General features: G+C 42.9%; 1 protein-coding gene and 1 non-coding gene across 5 annotated transcripts in view; both read right to left on the bottom strand.

The window, feature by feature from the left end:
* Window positions 1–12,377, bottom strand: part of ASTN2 (astrotactin 2) — an 801,670-nt gene that overhangs the window by 262,264 nt on the left and 527,029 nt on the right. The window lies entirely within an intron of this gene.
* Window positions 4,644–4,715, bottom strand: TRNAV-GAC (transfer RNA valine (anticodon GAC)). Its single transcript has one exon. It is a non-coding gene; the product is annotated as a tRNA-Val (tRNA).

Genomic DNA, 12,377 nt, shown 5'->3' on the forward strand with positions numbered 1-12,377 from the left:
AAGGAATTTATTTAACTTCCTTGGGCATCAGTTTGCTTATTTTTAAAGTAATACTTACTCTTCTTCTTAGAGTGTTTATTATTCTTTAATGCAAAGACTTTTATATGACAGTCAATGAAAACTTTTTCATAGAGAAAATACTTGGGGACTTCTCAAAACAACTGCTGACGACACATTCCATGGTATTGCCCATGGTATGCTTGTGCGCAAAGCCATGGAGAAAACAGCTCTCAGGATGCCGTGCTAACCTCTCTCTCTCCTCTGATGACTGGCTAGCCCTCCTTCCAGAGGCAAGAAGAACCCAGTAAACTCCGCATTGTTGACATTTTCCCTGGACTCACTGACAGGGCTTTCATTAGCGTTCTAGAGTCAGACTGTTATCAAACTTAAAATCTACCCCTCTGCTTTAAATATCTCGCTCTATGTGTGCAATTTATTGCTACTTGTCTAAAGTCCTTTAGGAGACAGAAAGGGATTAAATCTAAACTATTGATCAGGTGAATTCACATGGAAGGAATGAGGGCTTCTGCCCAGCCTCCTCTTGAAGCACTTGGGAAGCCCAGGAGAGAGAAATCAAAGAGGGACTGTGGTAGACTGTTCGGTGTTAAGTACAATAGGAATGAAATGGCTCATTTATTGTTGTGATTATTATTACACACTAAAAAGCCAGTTACACTGTAATCTTGATATTTAAGGACCTTGTAACAAATAGAACCCTACCCCACATAATTCCCCAGCCTTGCTAATTCCTGCCATTCTCCTCTGAATCTCTGTGCCCTTTCCCCACCTTCTCCTGTTTCCTCCACCCTGCCTAGCACAGCATCAAATTCTAAATACTGACTTCTTTCTTAAAGTTCCTCAAAGTCCAGGAAAGACAACTAGACAGTTTATTCATTCATTTGCCTTTTCATTCAGTCATTTTTTTTCATTCCCTCAGTAACATTTCTGCCCTCAGCAGAATCCTCAGGGAATCCTTATTTATCACCATTCATTCATTCATCACTTCACTAAATCCACTCATAGGTTTGTTCATTCACGCTTTTATTCTCATATATATTCATCTATATATTAATCATATATGAACATATATGCATGTATATATCCATCCACTGAGTAGTTCATTTCATTTTTCATTCACATTCGTTCTATTATTCATTCATTCATTTCTTGATCATCCACAAAATTCATTGGGTGATCACACGGTCAGGCTCTGCCTTAGCCACTGACTCACAGAAGATACGGCCTCTGTACGTGAGAAACCCATAAACCAGTCAAGAAGACAAAGAAACAAACATATTTAATTGCAAGTGCTGTGTGATTGGGGTGATGCAAGGGAGGCAGAGGAAGGCAGGAGGTTGAAAAGAAAAGTAAGCAACAACTTCTGCCTGCCTACTATGTGCCCAGCAGTTTGCATGCATTCACTGATTTGAATGCTCCCTTCCTTTAAAAACATGATGAAACTAAATTTACTTAGTACAGAGACTCAGTTGAGATCTGAGCCCAGGCATTTCTCATTCCACTCCCCAGGCTCTTAACCACTCTGCAGTGTTCACTGGTAACATCATGGAGGACCTTAGTTTAGACTAGCATTTCTGGGGAGTGATGTGGGAGAAATCAAACTAGAAAGTTGCGAGAAGCAACTGGAAAATGAGGAAGTGGAAACAATACGTTTCTTTCAAACTGAACATAGTCTCTCTTTAAAGGGGAGGAGAGAAAAAAATCGTAAGTGAAGAGGGGCTTAGGAGTGAGTCTTAGTCAGAGCATCAGAGGAGTCTCAGGAATCAGGACAAGCATGGCTGTCGTAGTAGGTTTCTTCCATTATCTTCTCTTAGTGACCTCACTCATGTTGCCCCCACCACGACTCTGAGCTGTTTTATTCACTTCTGCAAATACTAGGACTTCGCATAGGGCTTGCCATAAAACAGTTGTTAAATTAATACCTACAGAATGAATGTCAAATGCTCTACAGTGGATTCACACACTACCCAGAATTGTACTTTTTAGGGAGGAGGGAGGAGTAGGTCAGCTGACTGCCCCCCAAGCAGACAGTGTAACCAGTTGGGTCCTGGAAGTCTGGTGATACAGAGGGAGTGACTGTGATAGCCAGAAAAATAAAGCAAAGTCAACACTGATAAAGAAAATATAGATTCGAACAGGGAATAATCAAATTCAAGTATAAGCAGGGGGCAAGATCAAAGCTGGGGACTTGAGTAAGTGTGTAGAATGGTCTTAGAGTAGACTGGACACCACCCATAGAAAACAGACCCAGGGAGCGAATGTTGCAGGCCTATATTGTTTGGGTGTTTGCAAAATTTCCTGGCAATTTGCATTGGTTCAGGAGCCCCAGCAGAGAAAAGAGTCTTTTGAGTGTGGAGAAAATGAAGGTTTTGGCTTCAGCAGGGTAGGTTTTATTAGAACTGTTATTAGTCTGTTGAGCAAAAAGCTCATTAGAAACTCATTGGGGCTCTCAAAAGTGCTGCACATTTTTAATCATCGCCTTCCTTTTCATTCCTCCATGGGTTTCTTGATGCCATCTGAGCATTGGACCTATTAGAGATGTAGCTTCTGGCTCACTTGTCATTTGAGTCCAGGGCCAGGTACCTGCAGCTCATGTCCCGCATACTGTTGAAAGGAAAAAAGGAACCTGGCAGGTGGTAAACTTCAGCAGGTGCTCTGACATGTATTATTTTCTGTTACAACAGCCAGAGGAACCAGAGGACCAGATACCTCAAGTGGCTTCCACGAGGTCACACAGCAAGTCAGTCGGGGCAGAATCAGCACTGAAACCTCAGTGGGTTCAACTGGAAAACCTGTACCTTTCCAGGGTCTCATGCTGCTCCCAACAATGGGATTGCTTTTATAAGAGAAGGGGTTTCTCACTTCATGTTGGCAACCTAGGATGTGGGGAAGGGAGAAAAGGAGGGGGCAGGAGGAGACAGGGAGAGGAGAAAGAATCATTCCGCACCAGTTTCAGACTCAAAGATCACTCTCCAGCTGTCAGCTGAGCCCACAATCATTGCAGAGTTTTATTAAGGAGCAGAAGTCGTAGAAGAGTGAAGTGACAGATTTAAAATTAACTTGCCAAACTCCCCATCAATATTGTGACAGTCCTCAAGTACCCATTCAGCGACCCAGTGCACCAACTTGACAATATTAACATAACTTTGTCGGAACAAAAGCTTCCCTTCTGTCTTTTCCAGAAAAGCTAATTTTGGGGAGACACACATTCTTCTCGCTGCTTTTTTTTTTTTTTTTTTTTTTTTTGGTATCTGTGTGACAGGTCCCTTTAGGACAACCCAGGAGTTCATGTTCTAAAACTTCCATTCTTCTTCCATCTTTCTGGGGATTGCCACTCATGGCAGGACACCAAAGACCATCAGAGAGGTGCTCTCCCCTTTAGGGACCTACTAAGTGATTGGAGACCAGGAATGAGACCCCAGTATGCTTGCCACTTTCTAAACACCAGCTTGAATTCCCTTTAGTCTTTATATTTGGAGCAATATGCTGTCTGCGCCAGTTCTCTGCAAGTCACCATAGTCTGTCCTCTTCTTTTCCTTCACCTAGTAACCTCTTACTCACACTTCACATCTCATCTTAAACACTGCTTCCCAAGGAGCAACTGCCTGAACTCCTAAACCCCCATGTGGGTCCCAGATGTTTGCTCCAAGAGCACCCTGACTTCTAAATGTCACACTGCGCAACTCACTTGGTTAACTTTCACTTGAGTAAGCAAGTTTTTCCTTTCTTTTGTTATCTATGAGTTCAGTAGATAAAGTGACCATATCATGTATCATCTAATCCAGGTGACTTTTGTCTGGATTAAATGCTAAAGTAGACAGGAACCTGGGACATCAGGCATAAACTCGAATTGTCCTAGTCAGACTGGAATGTATGGTCACCCTACAAACATGGGCATATGTGGCCACTGTCTGGCTCTCTTTGTATCTCCACCACGTAGTACAGTGGATAAAATTTATTAAGTGCAGGATATCTGTTCAATGAATGAATGAAATGCTTTCTTTTTAAAAACTAGTCCTAATGGCAACCTTACAGACCTTTCCTGACCGACTTCCTTCCTTCCTCCTTCCTTCCTTCCTTCCTTCTTTCCTTCCTTCCTTCCCTCCCTCCTTTTCTTTCCTCCTGCCTTCCAACCTTCTATGCATTAAGCCCTGTTTATTTTCATCACTGGGCATACAAATAAACATAGTTTCTGCCTTGAGGGTGAGAAGGGGAAATAAGTAGCCTGTACTGAGCATCTATCATGGGTCAGTTGATTTAAACATCACATACCATTTAGTCACCTGATCAATGAGGTAGTTAGTATAATCACCTTGTACAAACGAGGACAATGAAGTTCAGAGAGGTCAGGTGACTTGACCAAGGTCACCCAGCTAATAGAAGCAGAGACTGAATTCAACTGAGTCCAAAGCCACAGCCTCATCATTAAACTATGTTACTACCTCAGCTCTGTAGAGGAAAACTGAAATATGAAGGAGCACAGGGTATAAAGTGCCATGACTAGGGGAGATTTCCAGTCTCAGGTGGGCATAAAAGTTACTCTGATGTATAGATCTCATATACTTTATCCCTAGACTTAAAAAAAAATTGGAGGGGGTAATTAGGTTTTATTTATTTATCTTTGATGGAGGTGCTGGGGATTGAACCCAGGACCTTATGCATGTCAGGCATGCACTCTACCACTGAGCTATACTCCCACCCATAGACTTTAAACACAAAAATCAACTTCTAAGTTACAGTTATCATTTTTGTCCAGACCTTAGTCATGGACACACTTTGCTAGGTCTTGGGGATTTACCATGACGAAGAGTCAAAGATGGTCCTGGATCTCATTTCAGTAGGGAAAGTAGACATGAAATAAAGAATCACACAGACATGAATTCAACTTAAGTTTCTGCAAGTATTACAGAGCAAAAGCAGTACAAAGAGCAGATGTAGGATTTCGGTTTCATTGCGTTTTCACGGATAAGGGAACTACAGCTGGGCGGTTTAAGTGATTAAGACCGCATTGCAGGGAGTTAGGATTTAAACTCACTTCTACTTGACCCCAAAGTCTATGCTACCCTACCTTCCCCCCTTTCCTTCTGAATAATGCGGTCATAAACCCATCAGTGGAACAGAGCAAACCCCCAGCCACCACTTTATAAGGTCTGTTTGTTAACCTCAGTGGCTTTACATGCCGAATGGCTGCAAGTGGCCCATCTCCACATGCTTGCTGTGAGGGTTAAAGACGATGCAGCACTGGAAGCATTTTGCACAGCGCCTGACCCATAGATACACGCTCAGTAAATAGCAATTTTTATATCATTAATAGTATTAGGTGGCACTGAATTATTGACTAAGGTAATTTGGTGGTCGATCACACGCATAATGTCCTGCATTATTAGTTAACTTTTAACATGCTGTTTTTATAACATTCTTCCTCTCCCCTGCAGCCACCACCCTCAAGTCCCTCAGCCTAGCACAGTGGTACGAAGGGGGTGGAATGTGTGACTGTGTGGTAGAAGGGATGGAGGGAGATGGATATTTGAGTATGGGTTTGGAGCCAGACTGCCTACATCCCAGTCCTGGCTCCACCATTTACAAGCTGGATGACATTAAGAAAATTAGCATCATGTCTCTGCATTACACTGCTGTGAAAGCTGAGTGGGACTGAACAGGTGCTGCTACTCCCCGGGCTCTCCTCTTACGTTACTGGGGCTCCTCCCCAGCCTCCTGTGCTGGTGGCTCTTCCGCCCTCTGACCTCCAAGCACAGGAGCCCCTGGGCTGGGGACTTGGGGTCTCCCTTTCTCTACCTCCTTCCTGGTGGACTCATCTCCCCTCGTTTCTTGTAGACCACCTATAGCCTAAACAATCCAAAATGTGTGTTTCAAGTCTGGTCTCTCTTCTGCCAGACTGTCTGGCCAAATGGCTTCCTAACATCTCCATGAGGATGGATATTATACATAACCAGATGATGCTTATTGAAGCAGGGTGATGAGGACCTGGGGTTTTTATCACACGATTTTCTACTGTTATAAATGACTGGAATTTTCCACAATTGAGCTCATTTTTTAACATGGTCACAACCAAATTTCTATTTCTACACCCCTCCCTTGGGCCAGCTCCTACCATGGTCCTTCCTGTCTCCGTCAGTGCACTTCCATCTGTCCAATTGATCAAGCTAAAAGCAGGGAGCCAGCCCCGCCTCCCCCTTCCTCTCCCTCATCAGTAAATTCTGGCGTGCTGCCTTGAGAATACACCCAGAACCTGTCCACTGCTCGCCATGTCAACACCTGCAACCAGTCTCCGTTGTTTCACTTGGGTCACTGCTAAAGCCTTGGGACTGCTTTTCCTGCATCCATCCTGCCTGCTAAGCTCCATTCTTCTCACCCCAGATGGAGTGGCCTTTTAAAAATATGACCGATCTCATAGCCCTTTCCTTTTCGCATCACACTCTGGCTTCTTTCTCTTCTCAGAGTAAAATCCAAAGCACTGTACCTGTGTGACTCATAGGATCCTATACAAACTACCACACTGCCCCACTTGATGTCCATTATCTTCTCATTTATAGCCTTTTCTCCTACCATGTGCTGCTCTTTCACTATGTCCCATCTACCTCTGGGCTCCTTTTTGTTCTTAGAACATGCAAAGGGTCTGTGAACTTGCTGTGCCCTCTGCCTGGAAGCTCCTCCCTGCCTCACCTGGTAAGAACTTTGCATGGATGTCACTTTATCAAAGCCTTCCGTGTCCAGCCTGTATTAACTAGAACCCCCTGGCTAGCACACCCTAGCCTCCTTGTCCTGCTTTCCTCCATAGTGGGCACACCTGACATAGTATATATTTATCGGTTGTCTCCCACACTAGAATTTAACTCACGAGTGCAGGGTTTTCATGAGTTTTGCTCACTGTGGAATTCTGTGAGTGGTACATAATAGATAGTGATTATTTTTGGCTGAATGAAGATACAGTGGTACTTGGTAGGGGGTGAACACCGTACACGTTTGTCATTGTTGTTACTGTGGCTACTGTTACTACTATCACTTCTGTTACTTTTCCTGGGACTAGTTTCCTTATATCTCCTAGTTTCCTCACAATGACACAATGGGATGCAAGGATGCTTATTTTACATATGAAGCCACTGGGCTGAGGACAGTGACATCACCTGTGTAAAGCCCAGGAGCCCAAGATGAGGAACCACTCATCTCCAAAACCCAGGTCTCCCCATCTCCCTGGGGCCCCTACATTCTCCAATGAGATTCCAAACCCCAACATGAGTATGTTCTCTGTGTCTCTGTTGACAAATTTCCTGTTTGTGGAGAGATCTTTAAGAGATATAAGTCAGTGGGGGGAGGGGGGTGAAAAACAACATACTTTAGGCACCTTTTGTGAGATAAAGGTGAGAATTATATTTAATCTAATTTGCTTGAATTTATATAAGCAAATATGGTAAAGATACCTAAGAAACTAACCAAAGTGGAAAGCAGGTAGGAGAAAAGAATAGAGAGAAACAGGGAAGGGAATATCATTGGATGTCTTTTATACCATTTTTGTTCTTGAACTTTGTAAATTTAATGCCTATAAAAATAAATTAAAACAATAAACCTACTAAACTGTCACAGTCAAGAGGCACCGAAGGAGACAAACAACTAAAGGTAAGATAATGACTAAGCCAGCTTCAAGTTTGCTCAGCTTGACCAACTTCAGGCAGGCTTCTTCCTGACTCTAGGTCCCTGACCTCCCTTTTCTTAGAGCATTTCCTCTAAATAATTTGTCACTGTAAATTCCTTCTCTGCCCTGTAACATGTAAATCTTTTTAAAAGCCTCTTGCCAGTTTTATAACCCAAGAATGCCTTTCTCAAGGACCTGGGAGCCATCTCTTTGAATGCAATCATCAAAAAAAGAAAGCAGAGAAATGTATTTGCAAATTCAGGAATCACTGTGCTGTGTGGGGCCTATCCCATTGGTCCACCTTCTCCAGAAGTCCTCCAGGACTTTTCTACTTCCATAATCCAGTTTTAAAAACCCTTCTGTCCTTTGTTTCAATGGTTGAGTTCAGACCTCCCCTATTGCAATAGCCTTGTATAAAGTCTTCCTTGGCTGTTTAACATTGCCTAATGCAATTTTGCCCTGACAGAGCACTGGATAAGCTCCTGGATTGGGGGGTCAGGGGAAGGACATTAGGTAAAAAACTGAAGCAATCCGAATATCTGACTTTATTCAAGATTACTGCAATAGGGGAGAGAGGTCTGAACTCACTCCCATTGAAACAAAGAGCAGGAGGGTTTTTAGGTCAGGTTATGGAACTGGAAAAGTCCTGGAGGACTTCAGGGGCAGGTGGGCCAATGGGATGGGCTCCACATAGCACAGTGATTCCTTAATTTGCAAATGTATTTCTCTGCTTTCTTCCTTGATGATTCCATTTCAAAGAGATGGCTCCCAGGTCCTTGAGAAAGGAAAAAAGTTAAGAAACACAGACTTAGATATACCAAAGAGAAGCGTATTCTTTCCCTCTTTATACCAATATTCAGCTTGCATCTCCAGAACCTGGCATGCAGTAAGCACTCAATGTATATTTATTGGTTGAATCACAAGGCTGAAGGAGAATTTAATTACAGTTTAGTATAATTTCAAGCTAGGTTTCTACCTCCTTTGCAAATACACCACCAAGATGCCTATGTGGCTTCTGGGATTGTCTGTTTCCAGTGACTGGGTCCTCACTAACTCCTTACAAGTAGTCTGGTAATTAATAGAAACTTGGAAAGGTATCCCTTGGTGGAATTTCAGTTCTCTGAGTGAGAGGGCAAGGTAAGCCAACCCCTTTATCCTGTTAATTTCCTCTTACTCTAGAAAGCATCCCAAACAAGCCAAATAGCTTCAAGGTTGCAGAGAGCACCAGGACCGTCATAGAGGATGGAGAGGAGGCTGACTGATTCAGGGGTTAAAGTTCTTTCAAAGTGGTCAGAGATGCACTGAATGGACTAGTACTGGAGTATCCAAATGCCTGCATCATTGGCTCCTGGCTTGTGCCTGCTAATTAATTGCTCACATAATGGGCTCCTCTGAGGATCTTATGACACATAAAAATAAATGCTCATTTCGGACTCTTAAAAGCCACCTTTGAGGTGTTCCACTAGATTATCATTAATAGTAATTATTCAGTGGTGATGTTACATAAAACCCCAGCCACTGCCCTTGGAGCTTTCTGTATTAATTCACATCTAATAAACTATGATCATATCTTTCATTAGAATTGTTACTAAATACATTTCTATTCAGGGCATCTCCCTGAAATGGAAATATTTCCCTAAAAATTAATTTTCTTGATACACATGCGTAGGCTTACTAATATGAGCTTAGAATAGACTTACTTTTTCATTTCTCTGGAAGGAATACAAAGAAAGTAATGCTGGTGAATTTGCATCTCACATGATCTCAAATGTGCCAGGATGTACACTCCCGCACAAGATTTCAGAGTAAGTGGTATCTCATAGATGCTCAGATTCATGTTAGGAAAATGTCACTAACATTTGCACATGTCTTTACACTTTACAGGGCATTTTAACCTGACTTTTCTCACCACCTCTCCCTCGCTATCATAATTCTCTTGTGGGGTTGGTATTATTAAGTTCCCTGATTTAGTGATGAGCACACTGGGCCCGGAAAGGTTAGAAAACGTTGAAGGGTGGTACAGCCAGTAATGGTCCCATTACCGTGGTGCTTAAATAACCCTACCTGATTGAATCCATCCCTCACCAACCATAGTTTCTCTCTACAATCCCACCCCCTCACCGCCTTAATGATCCACTTTGATGTTCACCTCTGTCAATGCTCTGTCTGTGCTCTTACCTGCTGAAGCACTCTCCCACCTAATTGTAATCACATCCTCCAGGCTTCAGCCAGCACCTCATTCAGGAAGTCTTCCTTGCCACTTACCACACCAAGGCTGGGCCAGTGGTCCATCTACATAAGAGTAGGGACTTTGTCTATCTCCATCTTTCATCCCCGAAGCTTAATACATCAGAGGTGCTACACGAAAACTTGTTACATAACCAATGAGAGTAAGTGGTAAAGCCAGGACTGGGATCTCTGACCTCAAGTGCAGTCCTGTGGCGCCATCCCACTCCCTCTTGTAATTAGCAGAACAATAGCAAATGACTTCTGAGGTGTGAATTCTTCAGAGAGTAATGTACCAGCAGTTGCCTTGGCATAATGCAAATATAGTAAATGTTCAGTGCGGTGGACTCCATTAATTAAGGACGTATAATGCTTGGCCAGGGGCGGGGCTGCTTTGTACCTTTTGAGTGTTTATTTATAAAAGAGATGGCTAAGCACATTAGTACATTAGCAGTGTAAACAAGATCACCAGGGAAATGGCAGAAGATACTTAAGAGAACAAACTGCCTGAAGTCACTTTGGAAGCACCCATTATGAACAATCACTGTGCTAATTACAATTGCTCTGCTAATTACAATTACTGTGCTAATTACAGTCTATCCTTATCTGCTCCTTAGGTTCCCTACAGACTTTTCCTTATGAGTGCTTAGACCAGCCTGAGTTACTGCCTGCATTTGAGTGTAATGAAATTGCGGTTCCTTAAAAATTGTCTCTGCTTCAGATAGCTCAGTGGTTCTGATAGGCTTCTCCCTCCGAGAAAAACAACACAGTCAGGGATTTTGAAGACAGAAAACTAAAAACAAAATCAAAAGGAGTGGCGGGGGTGGCAGTGGATAGAAAACCGGGAAAAGATATAAAATGGACACGGTTACTTCTGTAGCTTTTAGCACGTTTTGCCGACTAGAGACACATCTTCAGGTTAGTTGGAGAACATTAAAAGTAGGTTGTGTATAATCTGTTTTCCTCACAAAATGACCATGCTTGGGATATTCAGAGATGTAAACACTGAGAATAAAATGTTTTCAAAAATAAAGCAGCTATTTTTCTTTCTGCTCTTACTATAATTAGGGAGAAAGATTAGAGAGGCCTTGTGTAAAAATGGATTAAAATTCCCTGCTCCCCAAGAAGATAAATAAATAAAAGGCATCTTTCACTAGGTCTTAATTTTATTACTTTCTTTCTGTCCCCAATTAAACTAATCAGTGTTGACAGTATAAGATTTTTGTCTCAGCGCTTAAGAATGATAAAGCTTCATCTAGGGCAATGAGCCCTCCCACCTGGATTTCTCATGAATTTGCCAGGAGTCTATGACTTCCACCTAAAGTAGACTGTAGCCCAGCTTTCCACTGGCAAGTACTTTCCATGGCATCGGATGATGGCTGGAATTGCAGTGCGGACAGGCAGAGGAAGCTCTGGTCTGGGCACCAAACTTTGCCTTCAGGACACTGAAGTCAAGATACATGCCTCCCTCTTTAGCACTGATGCTCAGTGTGTCCCTGTACCCATCAGTGAGCAGAGCAGACAAATGGATGCAGAGAACAGATTCTGTACATTATGCACTAGGGGCTTATTGAACTGCAGAACAGCACTGTCTCCCCTGGCTGCTGCAAATCCCAAACAGTCTCTGCACTTGGTCACTCTGCGAGGAGACTCCTGTGGGATTGCATGACGCCCTAGTGCCACTGGCCTTGGGACTCAGTCACTGCTTTCAGACAGGTAGATGGAAGGGCGGCCATCTTTCTCCTCTCAGTTGTAACCTGGGCTCACATCCAGCAGAAAGTTCAGTTTAACATCTCGCTATTCAAGCTGGTCCTCAGATCCAGGAGTTCATTTGAAATGCAGAGTCTCAGGCCTGACCCACAGCCCACTGAACCAAGGCCTGTATTTGATCTGCTGGCAATCTGTATGCACCTTGGAGTTTAAGAAGCACTAGCTTATTTCATATGTATTGAGTTCTGGCTGTAAGCAGACACATGGAACATTCCTACCTTTAGGTAGTGATCTCCTGTCTGATGATGATGATGAGCTATTATTTGCTTTCTGCTCTGTGAGTATCATATGGTTTCAGACCATATACACACTGTACCTTGGATGCCACACTTCACCTTTATGAGCTTCAGTTTTCTCATGTAAAACGTATCATAGGAAACCTGCTCTGTCCACTTGTGTCATGGGAGAAACATCTGCCTATGCCCCTCAGAAACAGGCTCTTAAAAGAAAAGAAAAAATAGCTTTACAATATCAGTCATGCTTCAGGGTATTGAGAAATGCATCAGGAGATGTGATGAGTTGAAAAGAGGGGAAAGAAATCAGGAAAGGGGGAAGGTTAGTAAGACCGATTGATGTGCGGTCCAGGAGGACCTACTGCTGAACCTTCATTCTATTTGGATGGACATCCTTTTTGATTGGTCAGTGCTACTTCTAAGCTGATCATTATATATTTTTAATATCACCCCAGAGGTGGTAGATTAACATAGTTCTG

This window comes from Vicugna pacos, chromosome 4 (assembly GCF_048564905.1).
Source record: "Vicugna pacos chromosome 4, VicPac4, whole genome shotgun sequence".
NCBI classification, from domain to species: Eukaryota; Metazoa; Chordata; class Mammalia; order Artiodactyla; family Camelidae; genus Vicugna; species Vicugna pacos.